Source organism: Odocoileus virginianus, chromosome 31, assembly GCF_023699985.2.
Source record: "Odocoileus virginianus isolate 20LAN1187 ecotype Illinois chromosome 31, Ovbor_1.2, whole genome shotgun sequence".
NCBI classification, from domain to species: domain Eukaryota; kingdom Metazoa; phylum Chordata; class Mammalia; order Artiodactyla; family Cervidae; genus Odocoileus; species Odocoileus virginianus.
The window spans coordinates 22,646,498-22,673,017 of NC_069704.1; the positions used below are offsets into that span (position 1 = coordinate 22,646,498).

The 26,520-nt window shown below is 49.4% G+C and overlaps 1 protein-coding gene across 4 annotated transcripts in view; it reads right to left on the reverse strand.

The window, feature by feature from the left end:
* Nucleotides 1-26,259, reverse strand: part of SEMA4D (semaphorin 4D) — a 161,094-nt gene extending 134,835 nt beyond the window's left edge. For 3 of the 4 annotated variants that reach the window (XR_011484960.1, XR_011484959.1, XM_020886118.2), the window contains exon 1: nucleotides 26,008-26,259. The gene's annotated coding sequence lies outside the window, so the exon portion shown is untranslated. The remainder of the gene's footprint in view (nucleotides 1-26,007) is intronic. The other variant, XM_020886117.2, reaches the window with a different exon arrangement.
* Nucleotides 26,260-26,520: the final 261 nt, after the last annotated feature.

Below are 26,520 nucleotides of genomic sequence, written 5' to 3' on the forward strand. Positions count from 1 at the left end.
AATGGAATATTATTCAACCATTAAAAAGAATGAAATAATGCCATCTGCAGCAACATGGACGGACCTGGAGATTTTCATACTAAGTGAACTAAGTCAGACAAAGACAAATATATGATATCTCTTACACATGGAATCTTAGAAAAAGATACAAATAATGCATTTTAATGCATAAGTTATTAAATGCCTAAAATTTTAATGCATAAATTAAGGTACATATACACTGTTTTTTTAAGACACAGTGAGACTGCACACAATATACTATAGTATAGTGTAAATATAAATTTTACATGCCTCTGGAAAGCAACAATTTCATGTGATTTGCTCTATCGGGAGATTCATTATATCGTAATAATCTGGAACTAAACTTGCAAAATCTCTGAGGTTTGCCTGAACTGAGAAGAACTGGGGGGATGGAATTATTCCATCCTGTGGAAGGGGTTACACAAATCTGCACATGCATTTAAACTCAGAGAACTGCATACCAAAACAATCATTTTCACTGTAAAATAATGTAAAATATGAGGGAAAAAGAGTAAAAGAACTACATTAATTTGACTCAAATGTTTTTAAAAACATCTTTGCTCTTAGCCAGATACAAAGGGGCAATACTCTATATAATTCCATTTGTTTGAGGTGCCTGGTATAGAGACAGAATAGACAGAAGTAGACACAGAAGTAGAATGGTGGTTGCTGGGGGAGGGGGATTGGGGAGTTTCAGTTTCGGAAAATGAAAATGTTCTGGGTGTGGAGGGTGGTGATGGCTTCACAACAGAGCGAAGGTACTTAATGCCTGAACTGAACACTTAAAAATGGTTAAAATGGTAACTTTTATTTTTAAACACTTCTATCAGAAAAGTAGGTTTACAAAGGTATACTTGTATGGAAATAATAAAAGAGAGTTCTAAAAGCAGGAAGTTTTAACTGCAGATCACTCTCTGCAGATGTGTGCTGTTTGGTTTGGCTTGCGGCTTCCAGACTTACCCTACATGAATCATGCACACAGGCTCCATCACCCGTGGGACAGGGCTATTCATACTGTGACCATGGACCAGACAGAGACCCTGAGTCAACCTGTCCAATCTTTTGGACTCTCAAAGAATTATGCTTTTGCTTCCCACAAGAGGCAAACAGAAATTTGGTAAGATACATCCACAGTCTGAAGAAGCATTTTGCACGTTCAGCCATACCTGGGCAGATCAGAACTTTAAATAGATGGGCACGTAACAGAGGCCTAGGAGACTCTGGCCTGATTAGTCAGTGACAGAAGTTTGGACCTTGTTCCCCAACTCCTCTTTCAAATCAAGCAGGCGGAGAGATAAGGGGGTTATAGACCCACAGCAGTGTTTCTGGGTCCCCGGCAGTTGTACTGTACAGTCCATGCTACTCCATTTCAGAAAAGTTCAGCCACTCTGCAGCTTCTAGGTAGAGGCCTTCCACCACTTCCACTGGCTGCCAGCAGGCTGAATCCCCCTGATGTCCAAATGCAAATTGCAGCTTCCAAACACCTGGCATCAATAAACACCAGTAATAAACACCATCTGACTCATTTACGCAGCTCTATGTATCACAAGCTTTCAAATGGTAATTAACCTCCATTTAAACTCTATGTTGATGGTTAAGTCAAGAAATCATTGGCATTTTGATCCAAATAAAAACACCACAAAGATTATGCTGGACAAATAAAATAAAAACCAATTTGAATGTTTCCAAGTTCTTAATTTCTAACAATATTCCCTTGTATACACAGATGAAAGAGCCCAGTAAATAATCTCTGTAAACTGTGTTTAGTTTCTCTTTCTCTGGTTAAGCCTCTAACTGTTGAAGTTCCCACAGAACACAACCTTCAGCACACGTGGATCATAAACTACATACACTTCATCATCTCTTTCGTTTTATGATTCCAAGAACATCCTGACTGAGGGTAGGGCTGAAAAATTAAAAAATGATCAAATGGCTATTTCCCAACCCTCTACCTACAGACATGCTTTCCTCAAAGAAGAGAAAAAAGGCAAAAAGAATGTTTATTCCTGGCACGGGCTTTCCCAATGGCTCAGTGGGTAAAGAACCTGCCTGCCAGTGCAGGAGATGTGGGTTCGATCCCTGGGTCAGGAAGATCCCCTGGAGGAGGAAATGACAACCCACTCCAGTCTTCTTGCCTGGAAAATTCCATGGACAGAGGAGCCTGGTGGGCTAGTGGGCTACAGTCATGCAGTAGCAAAGAGTCAGACTGGACTGAGCATGCGTGCGTGCACACACACACACACACACACACACACACACACACACACACTCCTGGTTATCCTTTCTGCAAGTGTATTAAGACAGCAATCTGGTCTCAGGGCCATCACTGGGGGAGCCCACGGGAGTCCCAGGTGTGAAGACTCCAGACACCCCACTGGGCCACCCAAGGAAGTTCCAGAAGGTACTTTCAAGACAAGCAGCTGGTGCTTTGGAGCCTGGGACTAGGGACGGGGTAGGGGCTGGAACTGCGGCACAGCTCTGGCACTCGCTTTTGTCACAGGGCATCTCCAGCGACAGCTCTCCAGCACCCCAGCTGACCTCCCAGATGGGAGAGGGTCAGCCTCGGGGCACCACAAAGGCTCTGCCGGCCCCTGAACTCAGAGCAGCCACACCCTCAGGCATGCCCCTGGCTGCCAGGCAGACCACGCTCTACTAAGAAATAACGAGACCAGAGGGCTTTTTTGGAAGTTTGGGAGGTCTGGGGCAGTGCACTGTGCCCCCCACACCCAGAAACAAGGAGAGGCTGCGGGTCCCCAAAATCCTAGTGACGTCCCTCTCTGAGCCTCAGCAGCTGGGAAGGCACTAGACACGCCAATGCCAGGCTCAGAACTGACATTCCCTTCTGCTGCATGTACAGATGTGAGAGTTGGACCATAAAGAAGGCTGAGCCCCGAAGAATTAATGCTTTTGAAGAGTAAGTGTTGGAGAAGACTCTTGAGAGTCCCTTGGACTGCAAGGAGATCCAGTTAGTCAATCCTAGAGAAAATCAACCGTGAATATTCACTGGAAGGACTGATGCTGAAACTGAAGCTCCAACACTTTGGCCACCTGATGCAAGGAGTCGACTCATTGGAAAAGACCCTGATGCTGGTAAAAATTGAGGGCAGGAGGAGAAGGGGATGACAAAGGACAAGATGGCTGGATGGCATCAATGACTCAACGGACACGAGTCTGAGCAAGCTCTGGGAGATGGTGAAGGACAGGGAAGCCTGGCATGCTGCAGTCCATGGGGTCACAAAGAGTTGGACACAACTGAGCAACTGAACAACTGCCTCCTGACCCTGGGTCTCAGGCCTGGCACGTGCACCCCTCGGGCACCCACCTGCCACCCTAATCCCTTCCAACCTCTGGGACCAGCCCACTCTCCCATTCATTCATTTACTAGCCTCAAACATCACACCTAATGGAAACTAAAAAGAGCCACCTTCCTTCATTAAGGGAACCCTGCAGTGCTCCTGCCTGCCTCCATCCCCTTATCCACCAAGCAAGTCACTTCCAAGGCCATGTAAACCTGAGGACTAGGCCAAGCCTGACCCAGGACACCACTGTGCTTTTCTTCTGTCTCACTGTGATTATTTATTGTCCAATTAACAGGACGGCCCAAGAGCCTTGATAAGAGCATGCCAGGCGGACAGGTCAACTTCAGCGACATGGAGGGCAGAACAGGATGGCCAGACCATGAGCTGAACAAAGGTTTCTGCCAGCAAAAGAAAATATCAGGATGCAGAGCATCGAGCCTTTCAGCTAATAAATACTTCCACTGTGTCCATGCCAGGAAATGAAGCATTTCATAGAAAGAGGATGGCAAGCATCAACCCCAGAGGCACTGAGGGGCTTGCTCAGCCCTAAGTGTGGGGACAGAGGAGCTGGAATAAAGGAGCAATCCCAAGAAGGCCACAAGTTAGCCAGCATGGGGCTCAGCCCACACAAGGCCAGAGCCATGCTCCCCATGCCATCAGAATACAAGAAATGTCACCTTCCTCCACACTGGTGCCAGGCCCCATGGCCTCTGGAGATGAGACATAAGCCCTGCCTGCATGCAGAGCAGGTCACCCCTTCCTTATACATCCTAAACAAGCCCACACACCTAACCCACCACGGGGTTGAGGTACTTGGGGTGCTGATCAGGATGTTTAATTTTACATGTCAACCTGGCTGGGCCACGATGCCCAGATAAATGATCAAACTATTCTAGAGGCTTCTGTGAAGGAATGTTTTGAATAACATCACCATTTAAGTTGGTAGACTTTGAGTAAAGCAGAAAAGTGAAAGTGCAAGTGTTAGTTCTGTCTGATTCTTTGCAACCCCATAGACTGCAGCCGCCTGCAGGCTCCTCTGTCCATGGAATTCACCAGGAAAGAACACTGGAGTGGGTTGCCATTCCCTCCTCCATGGGATCTTCCTGGCCCAGGGAGCGAACCTGGGTCTCCTGCACTGCAAGCAGATTCCGTACTGTCTGAGTCACAGGGGAGCCCCGATTAAAGCAAATAACCCTCCATAATGTGGGCGGGCCTCATCCAATATGTTGATGGCCTTGGGAGAAAAAATACCGATCTCCCCCTTCCAGGCAGCTTGAGCCTCCTGCTCACCTTGCAGGTTTCAGACCTGCCAGCCTCCCCAGTCATGTGACCAAGTTTGAAAATAACCCCTCCCTCCCCCCTGGCACCACCCCCCACCCCACTGGTTCTGTTTCCCTGAAAAACTCTAACTGATACAATTGGGAACACAGCTTCTGAGATACCACTCAGCCTGGGCCACCCCACTCTGGAGCTGCTGCTGCTGCTGCTAAGTCACTTCAGTTGTGTCCGACTGTGTGTGACCCCATAGACAGCAGCCCACCAGGTTCCCCCGTCCCTGGGATTCTCCAGGCCAGAACACTGTAGTGGGTTGCCATTTCCTTCTCCAATGCATGAAAGTGAAAGTGAAGTCGCTCAGTCGTGTCCGACTCTTCGAGACCCCATGGACTGCAGCCTACCAGGCTCCTCTGTCCATGGGATTTTCCAGGCAAGAGTACTGGAGTGGAGTGCCATTGCCGCTCTAGAGCAGAACCTTACAATGGAGAGAAGACCCCCCCATGAGTACACAGCACCCTATGAAGGGTCCAGTGAAAGCCATGTATGCAAATCATCAGGGCACACAGCCCAGCATCTGGCTGGGGCACATAACTGCCTTCTAGGAAAACATGCTACATTACTTATGACACTGATGAACTGTCACTTGTGCACTGTCATTCCAGAGAAGCAAGAGGCGTGGAGGGGGTGTGTATGTGGAGGGTGAGTTTTACCATTTGGCTAAAAATATAATCAAGATGATGTATGGAAAACTAGTCCTACAAGCCGTCTAGTGGGCAGGAACTCCTAAATCCATGAAGCGCTTTTGGAATGCAGTCCTCCAGTTCTATGGTGCACCATTTTTCAGAAATATACGCACACACACACACATCCAATTACAAATATCGCCAATTTCTTTTGGGCCCCATCATTAGTGGGCACCTGGCTTCCCTGGTGGCTCAGCGGTAAAGAATGTGCCTGCAATGCAGGAGACATGAGAAACACGGATTCAAATCCCTAGGTGGGGAAGATCCCCTGGAGGACGGCATGGTAACCCACTCAGCATTCTTGCCTGGAGAATCTCACGGGTAGAGGAGCCTGGCAGGTTACAGTCCATGGGGTCACAAAGAATCAGACACAACTGAAGCAGTTGAGCAGCAGCAGCAGTGATGGATGCCACTGTTTGCCCTGTGGCAGGTGGCCAGGCTGGCACAGTCAAAGCTGATTGATGCCTGTCCCTCAGCAATGGACATGAAAGGCTTGGACCCCTCTGCTGCTTCTTCTGCTAAGTCGCTTCAGTCGTGTCCAACTCTGTGCGACCGCACAGACGGCAGCCCACCAGGCTTCCTCCGTCCCTGGGATTCTCCAGGCAAGAACACTGGAGTGGGTTGCCATTTCCTTCTCCATGGACCCCTCAGGATGCCCTGGATGAATCGAAAAAGCAGGTGATGATCCCACAGGTCTCCAATCAAAGTTCATCTTTAACTACTAAAAAGTTTATGGATAAAATGCTTTCAAACAGGCTTCCCCCCGCCCCCCAGAATACCCTGAAATGAAAGAAATTTCCCAAATCAATAAAATCAGTGAAAGAGAAACAACTCCATTTCTATTAAAGTAGGTGAAGACCAAGGTCAGGTGTTTCAAGGAGAAAACGCAAACAGCCAATAAACCACAAACAAGTGATGGGGTCAGAGACCCATGACTTTCCCTTTTCCTGATCATAGTGGTCAGGGCTAAACACACCAGAAATGCTCTGGGTGGGTGAGGGAGAAGAAAGGCTCTTATGAGCTTGAGGGGTACAATGACGTCCTGGCAGACAGCCCAGCCAACTTCAGTCAAAATTAAAAATACATGCACCCTCTGACTCAAATATTTCAGTTTTAAGACTCCTACAGAAATACTCAGTGGGGTGTGTATATGTGTGTGTGTGTGTGTGTTAAGTCACTTAGTCGTGTCCAACTCTTTGCGACCCCACAGCCTGTAGCCCACCAGGCTCCTCTGTTCATGGAGTTCTCCAAGCAAGAAAACTGGAGTGGGTTGCCATTCCCTTCTCCAGAGGATAGACTCCTATATAAGTACTCACTGGGGTACACCAAGAAAAACTGTCAAGAATGTGACAGACTAGAGAGACACCTAAATTTCCACCACGGGGTGAGAGACATAGGCACACGGCCCTCACACACTTATGCAAGGCTTCACAGTGCAGTGCGGAGCACACGTGTCTAGTGCTAAGTGAAAAAAGCAAGGTGTAAAACCTTCTAAGGTGTGAACACATCCTTGGGAAACCACCATCTAGATATATGTCCTATGTACGTGTACACGTGTGTACATGCACGTGTGTGTGTGTGCAACCAGCACAGAGACGGAGACGTACCTTGGGCACAAGGAGGTAGCTTATACTCTTTTTCTTTCTTCATTTTCAAAACAATAGAAATGCCATTAAAATAAAGGAAAAGTTAGTCAGCATATCTGACTTCCTGTTCACACTAAAGATTCAACGGGTATGTTTGTAGAAAAGCTACTTAAAAGAAAGGTCCCACTAGCAGAGATAAAAACTCACATAAAAAGATAGAAGGCCCTTTCCTGTTTCCCTTCTGAGTCAATGCAAAATTATTTAACAAAGCAGTGAGTTTCCACCACACTCTCATTTCGATAACTTCCCACGAAGTCAGAAAGTGGCCGCAGTTTCCATTTTCCTGCTGATAAAGCCTCGATGAACTATATCCTGGAGAAGGTGAATGCCTGCCAGCCCCAGCCCACACCCCCCTCCCTGCAGCTGGCCACCAAGCCAGTTCCTGCCCCACCAGGGCCACCCGCCTCCTCCTGGCCCCACTTGGTTCTTCTCTTGCCTTCTCATGCACTGCTGCTGCTAAGTCGCTTCAGTCGTGTCTGACTCTGTGCGACCCCATAGACCCCACCAGGCTCCTCTGTCCCTAGGATTCTCCAGGCAAGAACACTGGAGTGGGTTGCCATTTCCTTCTCCAATGCATGAAAGTGAAAAGTGAAAGTGAAGTCGCTCAGTCGTTTCCGACTCAGCAACCCCATGGTCTGCAGCCCACCAGGCTCCTCCGTCCATGGGATTTTCCAGCTAAGAGTACTGGAGTGGGGTGCCATTGCCTTCTCCACTCATGCGCTACAGTCGGTGGCAAAGAACGTTTACTCAGAGCTTGAGAAGTGATGTTATTTGGAAAAAGGGACTTTGCAGATATCATTCAAATCACAGAGTTAAGATGCCATCATCCCAGGTCACCTGGATGGGCCCTAAATCCACTGACAAAGGTCCTTGTGAGAGCATCATGAAGGGGAGACACAAGAAAGAAGGCCAGGTGAAGATGGAGGCAGGTCCTGGAGGGATGTGGCCACAAGCCAAGGGACACCTGGAGACAAGAGAAGCTGGAAGAGGCAGGAAGGGTCCTATCCCAGAGCCTTCAGAGGCAGCACGGCCCTGCCAAAACTTTGATTTTGGACTCCTGGTCCCCAGAACTGGGCGAGGATAAATTTCTGTTGTCTAAGCCATTCATTTTGTGAAGTTTTCTTATGGTGACCCTAGGAAACATGAGTGTACATCATGATTCTATGAGGGGTAAGCATGTTTCCTTCATGGTCAGTTTAAGGAGAAGGCAGAAGGCCTCCCGGCTACACAGACAATGAAAACTGCAGGATGAAAACTCAGGTAATTACCACTACCGCACCTGTTATGATTCATACCCCGCCCTCCCACCCAGCACCTTTGTCTTGACTACTCCTCCACCCCAAGGCCGCACCCACTCTCTGGGGGAGCCACCGCTCTGGTCTAGCCACTGCTGCATGTAACAAACCACCCTGGACTTGGTGGCCCAAGATACTTCCCTACGCTTGACAGTCCTTGGGCCGGCCCCAGCAGGACACTTATCTCAAAGTCTGAGGCCCCTGCTGGGGGTCCTGATGCCAAGGGCTGAGATCACGTAAAGTCCACTCCCCTCCCAAGTCAGGGCCTGGTGAGGAGGGAGCAGAGACCGGTCCTGTCCACTGCAGTCGCAGTGCTACGTGGCCTTGCGGGGGTTGGGCTTCCTCATAGCGCGAGAGCCATCGGCCCCTTACTTAGCATCTCAGGGCTCCAAAATCCAAGCAGTCACAAGGGAGGGCAGACGCGGCATCTCAGTGACAGCAGCGTCAATACATTGACAGCCACGCGCTTTGTTTAAACTGCCACAGCTTCTGTCCCTGCTCGGCTTTGGCTGTCTCCTGCTGTCCCTGAGTTCCAGCTCAGAGTTCCCGGCTTAGACCCCTCGAGTCCGTCCCTGCTGGTCAACACCCAGCCCCGACTTTCCCTTCCTGGCACACGTCCCGGGTCACTGCAGTTCAGCTGGAGGCACCACGTGCGATGGGCTCTCCCTCCACATCCCCGTGCCCTGCTGCACGCATGGTGCCGGGACATGCCAGGCATGCCCCCTGCTCACTGAGGGCATGAAGAGCAGCGCGGCTGAGTGACGGAGTATGGTACAGTGGGACCGAACTGCAGAGCAGAGAAGAGCCACCACATTTTAATGACCAGGGACTGTTCCACCAGGCCTTGCTGGGCCCGCCAGGTGGGGGGAAGCAGGGGGTAGCAAGGAGCAGGGTGCAGCTGGAGAGACCCCAAGGGGCTAGATGGCAACAAAGGGTGGATAAGGAGGCCCAAAGCCCTGCCCAGGGTAGGGGGGAGGGCAGCTCCTGGTGGGGGAGGGGCTTGAAGCGAGTTGGAGCCGGGGTGCCAGCGAGCTAAGTCTGAGACCCCAATTCCTGGAGCCCCGTTACAAATGGAGGCAAGCTGCCTGGGAAGTGGAATTACAGATAATTGAGGACCCCCGGGGTCCTCAATGGAGAATAAAGGGACAAGAATGTTTACAAGCCATATTCATAATGGCCCAAGCCAGAAACCAAGCCAACAGCACAGTGAGTGCATGAACTGTGGCGCGTACCCCAGATGGATGCTGGAGAGCTGGGATGAGGAAAGAGCCCCGGGTGTGCACCAGGGCCCGAGGCCACTCACAGGAGCTGAGGGACGCCCACGTGTGCACTGCAGGATCCAGTGTATGCAAGTCGAACCCAGCCAGAACACATCTCCGCTGTGCTGAGTGGGGACAGCATCCTTGGGGCGGAGTGCCAGAGGGCCTGCTAGTGCTCCGGGTGCCTCACAGTTGGGCTCCATTTGTGAGCAAAGCAAGGTCACCTGTGCATTACTGTAAAAGTGCAAATGTCTCACCAGAGGAGGAGGAAGGAAAATGGGAAGATGAAGATAGAGAAGCAAGGGCAGGCGGGACCTTCTGCTGCTGCTCTTTTGTGGGTGATCTTCCCTTGCATTTCAAGATGGGAAAAGAAGAGAGGCCACACTGCGCTGGGTGAGGGGACCCACTGCCGAGCACCCAGTGGTGGGTGGCCATGGAAGAGGTCAGCCTGAAGCCAGGTGGCCTTTCCCGGGGGACCTGACCCCAACAAGCTGGCCCTGGCCCCAGCATTCAGAGGATGCGTGCCCTGGTCCATCGGCTGCTGCTGTTGGGGCCACTCTCCTGGAGAGAAGATGCCTTAGGACACCAGGGTTGGCCCAGGAACACAAGGGTACTCGTCTGGGCAGAAAATGACCGTGACCCCACAGCCCTAAGAGCATGTTTTCTTCAACAGACCCATACCCCTTCAGCTCTGAGCAAACAGGCATGGCACAAAGAGCAAAGAGAAGCATAGGCCAGGCTGGGACAAGCTCCCGGCTGCTCTGGGAAGTGCCCAGACGTTCTCAGCTGGTGCTGCTACCAGCCGCTGCCAAGCTCATGGAGATCACTCTGGGTAACAGAAGCCACATCGCTGCTCCCTGTGCCCCCGGCCAGCAGGCTGGGGAGACTGGCAGCTGTCGTGGCTAATGAAAGGAGCTGTGCTTGGGGAAAGTTTTTCCATCTTTAGGGACCGCAACATAAATGCTAGAAAAGGCCTGAAAATAGTCCTGACATAAAACATCTCAGCAGAAGCCCAGGCCTTGGGAGAGAGCTGGTATGTGCACACGCAGCATCCTCTCCCGGAAGAGACGAGACAGCGTGTGTGTTCCGGGTCTCACTTGTTTTCGAAGCGGACGTCTGTCCTTTCCACTCACTCTAAGTGGTTCTCTCTTCCCAGGGTGGAAAGTCTGTGCCCACCAGCTCAGGCGGCCACAGAGCCATCACTGCAGACTCGTGGGGACCTGCGCCTCCCAGGGCCCGCTCTCCAGGCCCTCAGCATCTATTTTAAAAATCGTGTTCCCATCCCCTCCCGGGTTGCCAGGGAAAACCAAGCCCTGCTCCGTTGGCGGTCCCGTCCACTAGGCGGAGAGGATATAAACATAAAGGAGGGGGGCCCTGCTTCCAGGGAGGCCCAAGGGAGCCCACATTTGAAACCCAAGCCAGTCCCTCAGGTTTCAAAGACCCGCGCCAGTGATCCACTTCCGAGGCTCAGGGGCTCTGCTTTGACCCAGTTTTCTGGCTCCCCCCTCCCCCTGCCATGTATGGCCTTTGAGCATGCATTCCCCAGGCAACTGGGGAAGGGCAGCTGGGGGGGCGCCCCTCTGCTCCAGGCTCCAGGCTGTGCTCAGCGCCAGGCTTAGAGAAACCAAAGGAGAGGGCACCACAGCCAGTAGCTGATGCAGGAAATAAAACAACAATCCACAGTCCTCACACATTTGCTTAATGCCAAAAGTTTAAAATGTCCATGCAGTCACACAGGCCAGATGACAAAATCGGGTGCAGTATTTTTCAATCTGGGGGGTGCAAACACAGTTTTTAACAAGGTGCAATTGAACAAACTATCAGAGAGTATCACATGTAGTTAGGGGTGAATGCTCTCACAAGAAAACTTTGATTTTAAGTGCAGGTGTGTGTATGTATACATAAATGTGTGTGCATGCATATGTACACACATATAAGCAGGTTCACTGCCTTACAGAATAAATGCATGTCTTACTATGAGCTGCCCTCAGGGTCCGAAAGCAGCCATTAAGTTTTAATATTCTAATAAAATGTTTTCAGCAACATTAGATAAGGACTGAAACCTCTCTGAAGCTTGGTTTTAAATATGACACTGAAATCTATCAGCATCCCAGTTCAAAGATAACCAAGAAGGGATATTTCACTTGTCACCTCATTTTGTAATCCCACAGCCCCCAGATGCTGCTGACCCCACTCATGAACGGTCAGGCCTTGCTGAGGCCACACACACACACACACACACACACACACACGACACAAGGCTGACTCCCGGTCAAACCCAAGCCGTCCATCAGAGCAGGATCTTGCGGAGCCGGGCACGGAGGAGGGCAGCGGGCCCACCCCCGGGGCAGGGCTCACGGTGGCCACACATTCTCGCTCAAGCATCTACTCCCACTCTATCTGGACAGGCCAGCGTATGCTTCCCAGTTAAAAGTACAACAGAAAGAGCTCCCACCTGCTTTTTAAACCAGGCAGGTATAACAGGTCTATGAAAAGTGTGTGAGACTCTCAAGGCATATGACGTGTGTGTGTGTATGTGTGATCTACAGTTATGTTTTTTCCATTTTTCTATTTTTCCTTTATTGCTGCAGAAAACTGGAGTCATGCAGACAAGCACCAAGGAGAAAAGAAAAACCACATTGTCAATGAACCACGTGACCCTCCCTTCTAGACACAGTCTGTCTAATGCTTTCTAGACAAATAATGGGTCTTCATTGTATGCCCCAGTTTAGGAATAGTTCCTAGTCCTTGATGTGATACATCAAATTAGTCATATTTTATACAATTATTTTTAGAGGTTGGCTAGCCTAACTGTATCTCCTCATCTCTGACCATCTGTCAGCAGCTTTTAGCTGGTATCTGGGTTTTCTGTTTATCAACACCTGACACCCTTTCTAATAAATGCTTCTTCGCAACCATGATTCCTCAGCACAAATTTCCAGACAATGAACTGCGACGGCCGAGGGTACAGGCATCCTTAACATTTTTTAAATACCTCAACCAATGGCCACCCCTCAGTGTGTGCATCAGATGCTGTGTCTGGCAAGTACCCCTCCCTGCAGGCTTCAAGCCACAGCCCCCGCGTTCACATGCTGGGTCCACCACACCTTGGTTTCTCCATTTTCAACATCCTCACCTGTAAAAGACAGAAGGACTATCCCAATCTGATAGGGCTGTGGTTAGAACTCCACGAGATAGGTATAGAAGGCTGGTGGCAGGTCACTGACAATGAGATCACCATGAATATCGCTATGTCACTCTTTCCCATAACTGCCTCTCTGTCTTCATCCTCATCTTCCTGATTCACAAATCAGGTGTCAGAGTCAGCGCTCACCATGGTTCTGATCACATCAGTTACTGCTCAAACCCCTGCAAAATTAGGCAGAGTGAAAGAAGCTGGACTCAGAGGCCGCACACTGTGTGACTCCACTTGTACATCATCCTGGAGAAGTCTTTAAGGATGGAAAACAGATTCGTGGGTGCTGGGAGTGGGTGGGATGGGGAAGGATCTGACTCCAGATGGACACAAGGAAATCTGTGGAGTTACAGAGATTTTCTCTATCTCGATCTGGTGATTGTTACATGACTGTGCTTCAAAACTCATAGAACAGGACATGAAAATGGGTGCATTTTGCTGAACACAAATTGCTGTTGTTGTTCAGTCGCTCTGTCGTGTCCAACTCTTTGCAACCACGAGGACTGCAGCACTCCAGGCTTCTCCGTCCTTCACCATCTCCTAGAGTTTGTTCAAACTCATGTCCATTGAGTCAGGGATACCATCCAACCATCTCATCCTCTGTCATCCCCTTTTCCTCCTGCCCTCAATCTTTCCCAGCATCAAAGTCTTTTCCTGTTCTCATCAGGTGGCCAAAGTATTGGAGCTTCAGCGTCAGCGTCAGTCCTTCCAATGAATATTCAGGGCCAATCTCCTTAAGGACTGAATGCAAATTATCCCTCAGTAAATCACACTTAAAAACAAACAACAACCCTGCAGAGAAGGAAGTGTAGGCTATGTGGCCTGGCATTCCTTGTCTCCTGGCCAGCTGCTTTCCTTCCTGTTTTTCACTGTCTCCAAAATCTGGCATGTACAGAATGCCCTCCACACCTGCAGGTCCACCCAGGGCCCACACCAAACTCAAAGCCCCATCAAGGCCACTGGCCTGGTGTTCTCCATACAGACCCTGTGTTGAGACAAGGGCCCTGTGTCCTTCTCCGCTCTTTCAGATCCTCCTTCTCCCCCTTCTGGGAGGCCTGCCCAGACCACTAGTAAGTAAAGATTATCCCTCCTTCCTCTGCGTCAAAGGTTCTCAATTCTGGCTGCACAAGAATTACCTGAACAGCTGTCAAAACCACACATCCACACCCTCCCTCCCATCCCAGGAGATTCTGATGTAACTGGGCGGGTGTGGGGACAGACACGGGGGTTTTGTTCTGCTTCATTTTTTTCAAGAATCCCAGGCTCAGAAATGAAAGAGGGAAAACCATGCAAATCCAGAGGCATTAAAATGATAATAAGGAAATATTATCAACAACTTTATGCCAACAACTTTGACAACAAGTGAAACGGGCAGATTCCTTGAAACACACAGATCACCAAGACTGACTCAAGAAGAAACAGAAAGTCTTCATAGCTCTATGTCAATGAACCGAATTCATAAAGAAAATCCAGGACAGCTTAACTAATAAATCCTGTTAAATGTTTAAGGAAGAAACAACGCCAGTCCTACAAAAACTCTCAATAATAAATGAAGAGGAAACACTTCCCAAATTATTGTGTGGGGCCAAAATTACCCTGATACAGAAACCAGACAGAGGGATTACAAGAAAAGATTACAATATCCCTCATCAATATAGTTCTAAATATTCTTCACAAAACTGTAGCAAATTGAATCTAGCAATACAGAAAAAAGATAATACTATCACGACCAACTGGGTTTTGTGCCAGGAATAAAAATATTGTCTAACATTCAAAAATTAACTACTGTAATTCACCATATTTGTCAAAAAAAAAAGAGGAAAAACCATATGATCATCTCAACAGATACAGAAAAAGCATATAACAAAATTGAACATCCACTAACGATAAAAACTCTATGCAAACTAGAAAATTCCCTCAACCTCAAAAAATGCATTTACATAAAATCTTCACCTAACTTCATATTTAATGAAAAGATACTAAGTTCCTTCTTCCTGAGATTGGGAACAGGTGAGTATCCATCATCACCATTTCTGTTAAACACTGCACTGAACATCCTAGACAATGGAATAAAGGAAGAAAAAGAAATAAAAAGCATTTAAACTGAAAAGACAGAAGTAAAATGGTTCCTATTTATAACTGTCAGGATTATCTTTGTGTAAAAATTTTAAAGGATTACAAAAAAGCTACTGAAACAAATAAGAGAATTTAGAAAGGTCACAAGATAAACAATATAAAAATCAATAACATTTATATACAGTAGCAATTCAGCTCAGTTGAGTCACTCAGTCATGTGTGATTCTGCATGCAACTCCTTGGACTGTACAGCATGCCAGGCTTCCCTGTCCATCACCAACTCCCGGAACTTGCTCAAACTCATGTCCATCAAGTCGGTCACGCCATCCAACCATACAATATTCCAACAGTAGCAATAAACAATTGGAAAATTAAAAATTTAAAAACCCACTTGTAACATTTAAAATAAAAAATACTTATGAACAAATGTGATCAAACACATATAAGACCTACACTGACTAATACAAATTTCTGCTAAGAGAAATGAAGGACGGTGAACACAGATGGAAAGATAGTCCATGATCACTGGCTGAGACTCAATCTTGTTAAGATGCCAATATTCCTCAAGGTGATCTAAGGAGTTAATGCAATCCCAGTCAAAATTCAAGCAGTTGTTTTCGTAGAAACTGGCAAGCTGATTTTAAATTTATATGGAAATGCAAAGGATCTAGACGAGATAACACAGTTTTGAAAATGAAACACAACTGGAAGGCTCACTACATGACTTCAAAAATTACTGTAAAACAACAGTCAGAAAGACAGCGCAGTTTTCAGGCCAATGGTGAATAAGCCAAAATGGACTAGAACTGAGTCCTGAGACAAAGCCACACAGACTCTCAATTACTCTTCAAACATGCAGGGTATACAAACAACTGGGTATACACACTCAAAACAATAAACCTCAACCCTAAACTCTTTCCAGTTAAAGGGTAACTCAAAATAGATAGTAGATCAAAGCTAAGACCATAATGCTTTCAGAAGAAAACACAGGAGGAAATCTTTATGATGATGGGTGAGACAAAGTTTCTTAAACAGGACACAAAAAGCACAAACCACTAGCTAAGGAAAATTGATATAAATGGACTTAAAACTAAAAATGTCTGCCCTTTGAGTGATATCATTAATCAAATAGAAAGGTAAGCCACAGAGAAAAAATATTTGCAATACAAACATCTAACAAAGAAACTGAATCCAGAATACGTAAAGAACTCTTAAGAACTCAAATATAAGAGATAAATAGCCCAATTAAAAAGTCAGCAGAAGATTTTAACAAAAACCTAAAAGAAGCACAAACAGCTAATAAATACAGGAAAAGATATGCAACTAGAACATCTACGGTAAAGCACAACTCCCACTAGAGTAACTAAATTTAAAAAGACTGACGACCGCAAGTGTTGGCAAGGATGTGAAATAACTGCTCCCACATTAGCAGTAGGGATGTAAAACGATACAACCACTTTGGAAAACAGTTTGCCAGTTTCTTATAAAGTTAAAGATATACTTACCACACAGCCTCACAGTGCTACTGGTTAAGTAGTTACTCAAGAGAAATGAAAATGCATGTCCACTCTCAGATGTGCATACAAATGAATACAGCATTTTTAACATCCTTTTTATATCAGTAAAATACATATAAAATAAAATTTACCTTTTAAACCATTTTAAAGAATACGCAACCATCACCACTCTCTAGTTCCAAATCATTTTCATCATCTCCAAAGGAAACCCCATACATATTAAGCAGTCACATCCATTCGCCCCTTCCCCAAGCCCTGGCAAGCACCAATCTGCTTTGTTTTGTCTCAATAGATCTGCCTATTCTGGACATTTCATATAAATGGAATCATACAATGCACTTTTTGTGCCTGACTATTTTTACTTAGTCAAATGTTTTTAAGGGTCATCCATGTTGTGGCACATGTCAGTACTTCATTTCTTTAATGGCTAAGTAATATTCCATTGCCTGGATGGACCACAGTTATTTATTCATTCATCCACTGATAGGCATTTGAGTTGTTTCCCAAACTGTGAATTAGCGCTGCTATGAACAGTGGTGTACAAGTTTTTGTTGGAACATCTATTTTCAATTCTTTTGTATATTTACCCATGAGTAGGACTGCTGGGTCACATGACATGTCTATGTTTAACTTTTGGAAGAATCCCTAAATTATTTTCCAAGTCGCTACACCATTTTACATTCTCAAAGTAATGTATGAAACTTACACCTTTTCCATATGCTCACCAACACTTACTATTTTCCATTTTTTTTTAAACGAAAGTCATTCTGGTAAGAAGGAAGTAGTATCTCACTATGGTTTGGTCTTGCACTTCCCTAGTGACTAATGATGTTGAGCATCTTTCCATGTGCTTATTTGTCATTTGTCTATCTTCTCTGGAGAGATCTTCGCTCTTGTTTTAACTGGTTGTTCTTCCTTTTGTGTTGCGCTGTAGCTCGCGGCACTTTTATTCATAATAACCTCAACGAGGAAGCAATCCAAACATCTACCAGCAGGTGAATAAATCAATAAACCATGGCACACCCACATGATGAAACAGGATTCAGCAATGAAAGACATTAAGTACAACACACAGCAAAACCCAAGAATCTCAAAGACGTGCCAAGGGAAAGAAGTCAGACAAGAAATCTACAATACATGCTTCCATTCTGAAACTCTTAAAGACACAAATCTTCTAATAGTCTAATCTCGACAGATCAGTGATTGCCTGGGTGGAGGGTTGAGTGCGAAGCGGCAACAGGGAGTTTGGGGAGAGTCAATAGGCTGTTGCGACTGCTCAACTGCTACAGAGCTGGAAAGCAGCCAGGGACGGTGGGTGCATGAATGCACGAGGTGCACCTCACCTGCAGAGTTCATCCACTGTTGGCCTCCATCACGATCATGGTAGCAGCTGCGTCACTGGATACCTTTGTCAATACTCAGTGAACAGTGCCTTTTATTGCATGTAATCATACCTCAGTAAAACTAGTTAAAGAAACATTGTTTCTACCGGTGACCATCCCAAGTCTAATGTGCATCCAGAGTGGGCCCACTGGCCCTGCCTCTCCCCTCCAGGGTGCACTACCCCCAAAGGCAAGCCCTGCTTGGCCCAAGCTTGGAAGTGAAAGTGAAAGTCGCTCAGTTGAGTCTGACTCTTTGCAAAACCATTGCCTGCCCATGGGATTCTTCATGCAAGAATACTGGAGTGGTTTGCCATTCCCTTCAACAGGGAATCTCCCCCACCCAGGGACTGAATCTGGGTCTCCTGCATTGCAGGCAGATTCTTTACTATCTAAGCTACAAGGAAGCCTGCAGAACTGTGTACCTTTGTCAAAACTCACTGAACAGTAACCTTTTATTCTATGTAAAGTATACCTCAATAAAGCTGGTTAACAAAACACTGTTTCTATGGGCAAGCACCCTAAGTCTAGTGGGCATCCAGAGAGAAGCTCTCCTGTCTGCCCTTCAGGGTACACCTCCCAATCACAGGCTGTGCTTAGCCCAACCTTGGAAGTGAAAGTGTTGGTCACTCAGTCATGTCCAACTCTGTGCGACCCCACTGACAGTAGCCCGCCAGGCTCCTCTGTCCATGGAATTCTTTAGGCAAGCATACTGGAGTGGGTTGCAATCCGCTTCTCCAGGGGATCTTTCTGAACCAGAGATCGAACCCAGGTCTCCCGCCTTGCAGGCAGATTCTTTACCATGGAGCTTCTGGTTCAGGTGTCCTGGGGGCGGAGGTGAAAACCCGCACCTGCAGCCAGGTCTGGAAATACAATGCTGCTGGCATAGGGACCACGCCTGGAGACAGGCTCTCTCCCTCATTCATGTGGTGCTCAGTGGATGTGGAATCAAGGCAGTGTTAATCGATAACATGCAGGCCCTCACTAGTGACCGGGCCCTGTGTGTAGGGATGCCAGGCCAACATCAAGAGGGAAGTGCTCACATCCTAGGTGCGAGGACATGGCCCCACTTTCAGCCTTGATTTCTGGCCAGGTCCATCAGACCAGAAGACCAGGCCCCCTTCACCCTTCTCCTGCCACACAGATGTCATCTCAGCCAGGGCATCTCTCTCTCTGCCAGGGAGCCTGGCAAACTCACTCTCCAGAATTCCTGTGCTCACCACCCAAGAGTGCTTCATCACCCCTGGACACCCACTGCCATGCTCAGAGGTTCTGCTGTCACAAGTTTCCATAACCATTTTCTGCCATCCTGACCCCTTCCCTTGTCTGAGGACCCCAGGGCCAATCAGAGGAGAGGCGCATCTAAGAGGCTAATGACAGTTTGCTTGCGGGGGGACAGTGGCCACTCGTCTGTCCCCTCCTTCTCCCCCATGGAGGACATGGGCAAGGCCCCTACCCTACTTCCTTCACTCTTTACCCTACTCCATCTTTCCCATTAGGACCAAAACCTGAAACACAACCCCTTATACCCATCAGCAACCCCCCCATCTTTTGGCCCCTTTCCCAGAAAAATTCTCAAAAAAATTACCAACTCCTGATGTCCTGAGCTCCACGTCCCACCTTCTCTTGGCCCAACACTCCCACCCCTCTTGTCAGGACACTGACAGCCTCCATGTTTCTAAGGTCAATTCTCCAAGGATAATTCTCGCTCCTCACCTGGCTGGCTCCCTCGGCCAGGCAGCCCTTTCTCTCCATGCACTCTCTTCCTGTGGCCCTGGATGCCCCAGACCCCTCTGGTTTTCTCCCGCCCTGATGACACTCCTTGGTTCCTTGACCCTGGACCTCTCCTCTCCTCCATAATTCAACTCCTCTGCCATCTTGTGCCGACTCAGCTTTAAAAACATCACCTTTGTGCTGGCAACAGCCAGACCCATATCGGGCCCAGGCCACTCTCTCCAACTCCAGCCTCGCTTGCCCAATAAGCCTCTCAACACCTCCACGTGGACAGCAGTGAAGGTTGTAGGTACCACACTCCCAAATCCCCCAAAGCTGCTCTGCCCACAGAGACCCCATCTCAGGGCAACGCCCACTCCATCCCTTGGATTGCCTGAGCCAAGAATCTCACCTTGGACTCCTCTATTGAGCCAACCATCCCGTTGGCTCCATCTTTACAACACACCAGAATCCAGCCAGACCCACCACCTGCATGGGGCTGCTCCTCTGCTCCAGCCACACCCGCCCTCTGGACTTGCTAAAGTGCACCAGGACATCCCCCGGTCACTCCTCACCTCCTCCATCAGCCCACCAGCCACCTGGTTTTGAACCTCAAACATCCCCAAACTGTGAGCACCTGGACCCCACACTGACTTTCTCCATGGCACTATGGCTCCAATACGTGACATTCGGATTTACTTCCTCTCCTTAGCCTTCCAGCACCCGCTACTTGACCATAAGTGCCAAGTTGGCAGGGCCTTCTATCTCTTGGTTTCTTGCCGTAATTGGAGCTCAGTAAACATTTGCTGGAGGAAGTGGTGAGACTTCATGAAGTGGAGGTGAAAGGGGCCTTACTAAGTCACTTCAGTAGCGTCCAACTCTGTGTGACCCTATGGACTATAGCCTGCCAGGCTCCTCTGTTCATGGGATTCTCCAGGCAAGAATACTGGAGTGGGCTGCCGTGCCCTCCTCCAGGGGATCTTCCCAACCCAGGGATCGAACCCGCATCTCTTAAGTCTCCTGTATTGGCAGGAGGGTTCTTTACCACTAGTGCCACCTGAGTACCTAATTTCTTTCCCTCTAAAAAGATGAATGACGGGAATTTGCCTACAAAGGACACAGACCTCCTGGGTGCCCCGAATGCCCAGACAGCACAGCTCTGTTCAGACAGGATCCCTAAGGCCTCTGGGAAGGACTGAGATGCAGAGAACACATCTGATCTCAATGGAAAAATGAGCCGTGCGCCTACAGTCTGTTCTGATAGCAGGCAGCTCATGGCCATGGAGTCGAGACCCCAGGCTCAGAGCACATGAGCCGCCTCACTGCGGGCCCGGCTGTGGCCTCCCCGCAAACATGGAAAATACTAGCAAACAACAACAACAACAACAAACAAAACTCCCAAATACATGGTGAGAACAAAGTGGGGTCCAGCTGAGGCTCTTATTCAGAGTAGGCCTCCGGGAACGTAGTGTCCTTGCAAACAAAATCAAAAACATGCTTCAGAGCCAAACACCACCCAGATGCTAGATCAAAGCCGATTACATTCTGGTACTTGAGCAACTCAAATTTCTTGTAATAGGACAGGAAAATGGAGGGGGCGGGAAGCCCTGAGGATTCCAGGCAACTTGTACTCTTTTACTCTGTGGACGTAGCATTTTTATGGGTTTTCTTGTTGCTGCTGCTATAGAGGAAAGTTACTTAACATATCCTCTACTAAATGAAAAAACAGCAACTGCTGAAGATGCGTGCAACAGCCCCACAGTGGCAGGTCATCCAAATAGCAGTGGAAATCCACCCATGAAGGCTCTGGACTGTCACTGCTTTTGCTGCTGGGTCAAGTCCCATGGAAGGAAATGTGCTTCTCCACTTAAACCAGGACCGTGGTGGGTCTGAGCTAAGGGTCTTCCCCATCCCATGGCTCAGGGCCAGCATGGTACCTCAGCATGCTGCCCAGACTGAGGAACAGCTTTGCTGTTAAACTTTCAGGGTCTGGGTCTCGTCCCCCCTATTGCTGAGGTCAGGGTATTGGTGTCTCTTTTTCATGGCCCGCAGAGCACAGGCTCAGAGCAACAATGCCTATGGATCCATTGACTGCCTCACTGAAGCCATATCATGTTATTACCTTGTGTAGGAACATGAATTCCTACAAGTCAAATCCATTTTGAATAAATTTAGATTTATAAATTTAATATTTAAAACAGGCTATTCTAGGGACTCCCATGGTGGTCCATTGGCTAAGACTCGGAACTCCCAATGCAGGTGGGGCCTGGATACAATCCCCAGTTAGGGAACTAGATTCCACAAGCCAAACCTGCATGCCACAACAAAGACTGAAGATCCCAAGTACCACAACTAAGAGCCCACGAAGCTAAATAAATAAATATTGCAAAAAACCCAGGTTTTTCTATCCCCTAAGGGCTTCCCTGGTGGCTCAGATGGTAAAGGACCCACCAACAATGTGGGAGACCTGGGTTCAATCCCTGGGTTGGGAAGATCCCCGGAAGGAGGGCATGGCAACCCACTCCAGTATTCTTGCCTGGAGGATCCTCATGAACAGAGGAGCCTGGTGGGCTACAGGCCTTAGGGTCACAAAGAATTGGAGACGACTGAGCAACTAAGCACATTTCCTAATGGAGATCCCTTCTTTCAAATACCTTTTCTCATTACAAAAACAATCCCACTGTAAAAGGAACAAATCACATGGAAATACGTGAGGGGGTAAAAGGAGAGATTCCCCTTCCACCCCCTTCTCAACCCTCTGCCAACACCCAAGCTCACACAACTCACATGCCCACATATATCCTTCCCTCACATCCCAGTCACCAGCTGGACAGCCACTCTTGCTCGGAGCCGTGTCCCTCGAGTCTTGAGCAGCGCCTGCCCTCCTCATCCACCAAGGGTGCTCTGTCACCGACTGTTTGACACACGGTGGGTGTCATTCCAGATGCTTCTACACTTTATGACCTATACATGTGTAAAGGGGATCACTCTATACAGTCTACACTAAGAAGCAATGTTTTCACTTAACTCATCAGCACTTCTTTTAAAGTAAACCTCAACTACTCCATGAAGTGAAGGATCCTATGGCATTTGAAAGGGGGAAATGGGATTCTTAGATCGTTAACTATTTTATGATAAAGACTTTCAAAGACTAAAGAGAAAGACTGAAGAGACTAACAAACCCTCAGATATCATCACCCAGAGCTAACAATCACTCGACCATGGTCAATGCTGCCCCCTCCATCACCCAACCCATCCCCCACCCACGCTAATCTGAAACAGCTCTCAAACACGGCTCTCACTTCCTCTGCAGATCACCCCAGCATCTACAGCTAAAGGGTAAAGACTGTGTGAACATAACCACAATACTGTTGTTAAGGAATATAATTATCTTTTAAAAATCACTGTTCACTCAACAAACGCCCAACTGTCTTTAAACTTTAAATACCATTATTTTTGAAAGGAGTGATTCTTTTTTTTTTTTTTTTTAATTTTTATTAGTTGGAGGCTAATTACTTTACATCATTACAGTAGTTTTTGTTATACATTGAAATGAATTAGCCATGGATTTACATGTATTCCCCATCCCAGTCCCCCCTCCCAGAAAGAAGTGATTCTTGACTCAAATGCTGGTTAACTGCATTTCGTTCAAAGCTGCAATCCCGAGTAATACATAGAAGTGACCAGGGGAAGGGGTGCAGTGTCCACTTTCATAGCACCTGAGACTTTTAGACCAAATAAAGGACCCAGTCCTACTGGAGGATCACAGGGCATGCTGGAAGGCAGCTATGGGGGGACTCCCGGGCTGCTGTGATGTCCGGTCCAGGTACAATATCTCCAGGTAAATGACCATGCACTCAGGAAGGGACAGGCAACTCAAAGTGAGCCACTCCAAGGAGTTGCGATGAGCCAATTTGCTTATCCCAAAGATCACCTTAAATGGTGCACTGAACAATGCCAGCCCAGCTCCAGGAAAGGCCCACTCACATGCTGTCTCCACTTGACTGAATCAGCAGATATTTCCTCCTAATAAATCTCCACTTCTCTCCATCACCTTTTGACAGCAGGCAGACTGCAATGACCACGAGCTGTGCCGAATCTCCAGTGCAGAGGAGCCTGCCTGACCGGCCCGCTCTCGGGTGACGCCCAGAGACATCCCTGAATGGCCAAGGGCCCCAGAGGCACGGGTGGAGCAGGGGAGATTGCATCTGCCGAGCCCCACAAAGGACAGCAGTCTTTCTTCCTGCAGCCACCCTTGACAGTCAGTTGGTGGCAAATTCATTTGTGTATTTTTACATGGCCAGCTTCACCCCATGGCCACCCTGCAGGCCTGGATGGTGAACTTGGTCACTGTTGTCACTCCCAGAAGAGACAGGATGGGGGGCTGGGGGCACTGGGATGCACTACCTGCCACATCACCTTCTCAGGAGTTCTTCTGAACAAATTGTTAGCATGAGGGGAAGGTCGTTGTGAATTAAGGAACAACTGGGAAGTCAATACACTTATGCAACAGCAGGGGCCTAACCCAGGGACACTGGGGACGCCTGGTGGTGGGAGGGGACACGGGGCCCTGCTGCCAATCCAGGAGCCCCAGGCTCAACACACAAGGGATCAGGAAGAGGCTCCTGGCCGCACCCATCCACCCCCAACCAGAAACAGAACCCAGAGGGAGGGGTGGGAGGCCTGAACCTGTCCGTGCCCAGTGTGGGAGAGGCAGGCTATCTTTGGAAGCACAGAGGACCAATGAGAAAACCATTGATCTCTGCAACACATTATTGATTTCGCTATGTGCTGGCACCAGCGGATGGTCCTCCCCCCTCACTCAGAGTCAGCCATTAGCGTGCGCTCCCAAGACTGGCCTAGACATCCCTGCCTGGTGAGGGGGGAAGGCGCTTGAGATGAAACCTGCCTTGGCTAACCCACAGGGACTGGATCACAAGTGAATGATGTCATTATGGTCATCTCCCTGCCCCCAGACCCACTGGACAGCTGTGCAGTGTGGCCCTGCACCCCACTTCTGAGCTGGGGTGGATGCACCATCTGCCAGGACTCCAAAGAAGGCTGCCAGAGCACGCCCGTTACCAGCAGAGGGGTAACGCTGCATTTTCCAGCAATCATAGGGAGCCAATACCTCTCAAATGCCAGCTCACGGTCCTCTAACACGGCTCAAGAGTAGACCAGGGCTGGGTTGCCTCTCAGGGTCAGCAGGTTGTTTTTCTTTCTTTATTTGGTTTACCTGCTGTTCATAATACAAACTTTTTTTTTTCTCCTTGCAATCTGAAGGTCTAGCCTCTTGGCGGGGAGAGCCTTTGTCCCCAGAAATGCCCCAGTGAATCTCTTCACCATCCCCTCATCCCTGCAGGCTTTCCCCCTGGCAGGACTGGTTGCCTGGAGTACTCCGAGCAGGTCTGCTTTATTCTTCTTTATTCTTGCAGACGATGTGCACAGACATCAACGGTTCAAGTGACAATCGGGGCATTATCTCTGCCAGAATCCTGGCCCCAGCATTAGCTGAGGCAGCCTGTTTCTGGGACACAGTAAACATTCCCAAAATACAGCACCCAGGCAGCCAGAAGGCAGGCCCCAGGCCTGGGGCAGGTATGAGGTGACAGGCCACCGATGTCACTCACCCTTGGAAAGGAAACTTCCGCTCAGTGGCGCCTAGTGGATCTGAATAGACTCAGAATGGGTGGGGGGTGGGGGGCAGCCACTTGGCCACAGTCCCCAAGTCCTAGATGTGCTTAACATAAGTGGTGGTTTTCGAATCAAAAGCAGAACAACTTTGCATAGCAAACGCTCCAGAAAGCGGGGACCCTTGCCCTGAACCACAGGCCTCGTTTTTGGTAAACTGCCCACCTCCAGACGCCCACACACCCCCATCCCCAACACTAAATGAAATAAACGAAGGGGACCATCACGACCCAACTCTCCTTTCCACCGTCTGCACGGGCAAAACCCCAGTGGATTCAGTCTCCTGCAGTTCACCAGGCGGCGGCAACAGGTGCAGCCCTGAGCTAAGGCTGCTGATTCTCCTTGGCTATTCTAGAATCACGCAGCCAAAACCCTAAAGGAAGCCGAGGCCTGCAACACTCACTGCCAGGGCCCCCGACCTGCCCCACCTGTCTGAGTGCGCGGCTCGGGGTCTAACGCCCGGGGGCCGCGGCCTCGCCGACAGAAATAGAAGCCGCGGGGCCGGGCCAGGCCTGAATGGCCGGAGTGGGGCGGGGGCCGGGCGGACAGGAGCCGGGAGCCGCCGGTCAGGCAGAACACGCCGCCCCCGCCCCGGGCCAGGGTCTGCCGCGCGCCCCGAGCCCCAAGCGTTGCCGAGCCACCTGCGCACCGGGGCAGGGAGGCAGCCGGGGAGGGGAGGGGTCCTGGGGGCTCCTGGGAGGGGACTCAAAGAGGGGTCTGGGGAGAAGTCAGAGAGCTCCGGGAAGGGGGCTCCGGGGAGGCCCCGGGAGTCCAGGGAGGAGTCAGGGGTCTTGGGGCGGAGGCTCCGGGCGGGCTCCGGGGGCCGATTGGGGGAGGGTCTCGCCGCCCCCGCGCACCTGCACCGCCCGCGCCCGCCCTCTACCCGCCACCCCTTACCTGGCGCGGCGTGTCCTGGCCGCGCGGCCCCGCGGTGCCGGGCCAGGCGAGCGCGGGCGCAGGAATGGCGGCGGCGGAGGCGGAGGCGACCGGCTCGGAGGCCCGGCGCGGAGGGGCGGCGCGGCCAGGCGACTCGGGGATGCTGCGGCGAGGGAGGGCGCGGAGGCCGGCGCGGGAGGGAGGGCGCGGGGCTGTGCGCAGGCCCCTCCTCCGCTCCCCTCCTCCCTTTCCCGCCTCCTCTCGCTTCCCTTCCCCCTCTCTCCTGCCTCCTCCTCCTCGCCGCCCGGCTCCCCGCCCTACTTCTCATCCCCCACCCGCTCCGTCCCTCCCCTTTTCCCTCCCCTTTCTTCACCTTCCTGCACTCCTCCACTCCCTCCATCTCCACCCGCCCCTGCCACCTTCCATCTCCACTCTTTCCCTCTGACCTCTTCCCTCCCCACCTTCCACCTTTCCCCCTACCCCCCAATCCCCCAAAGGCTAACCTCTGCCCTGGCCAGGCCTTTGCTGGGTCCA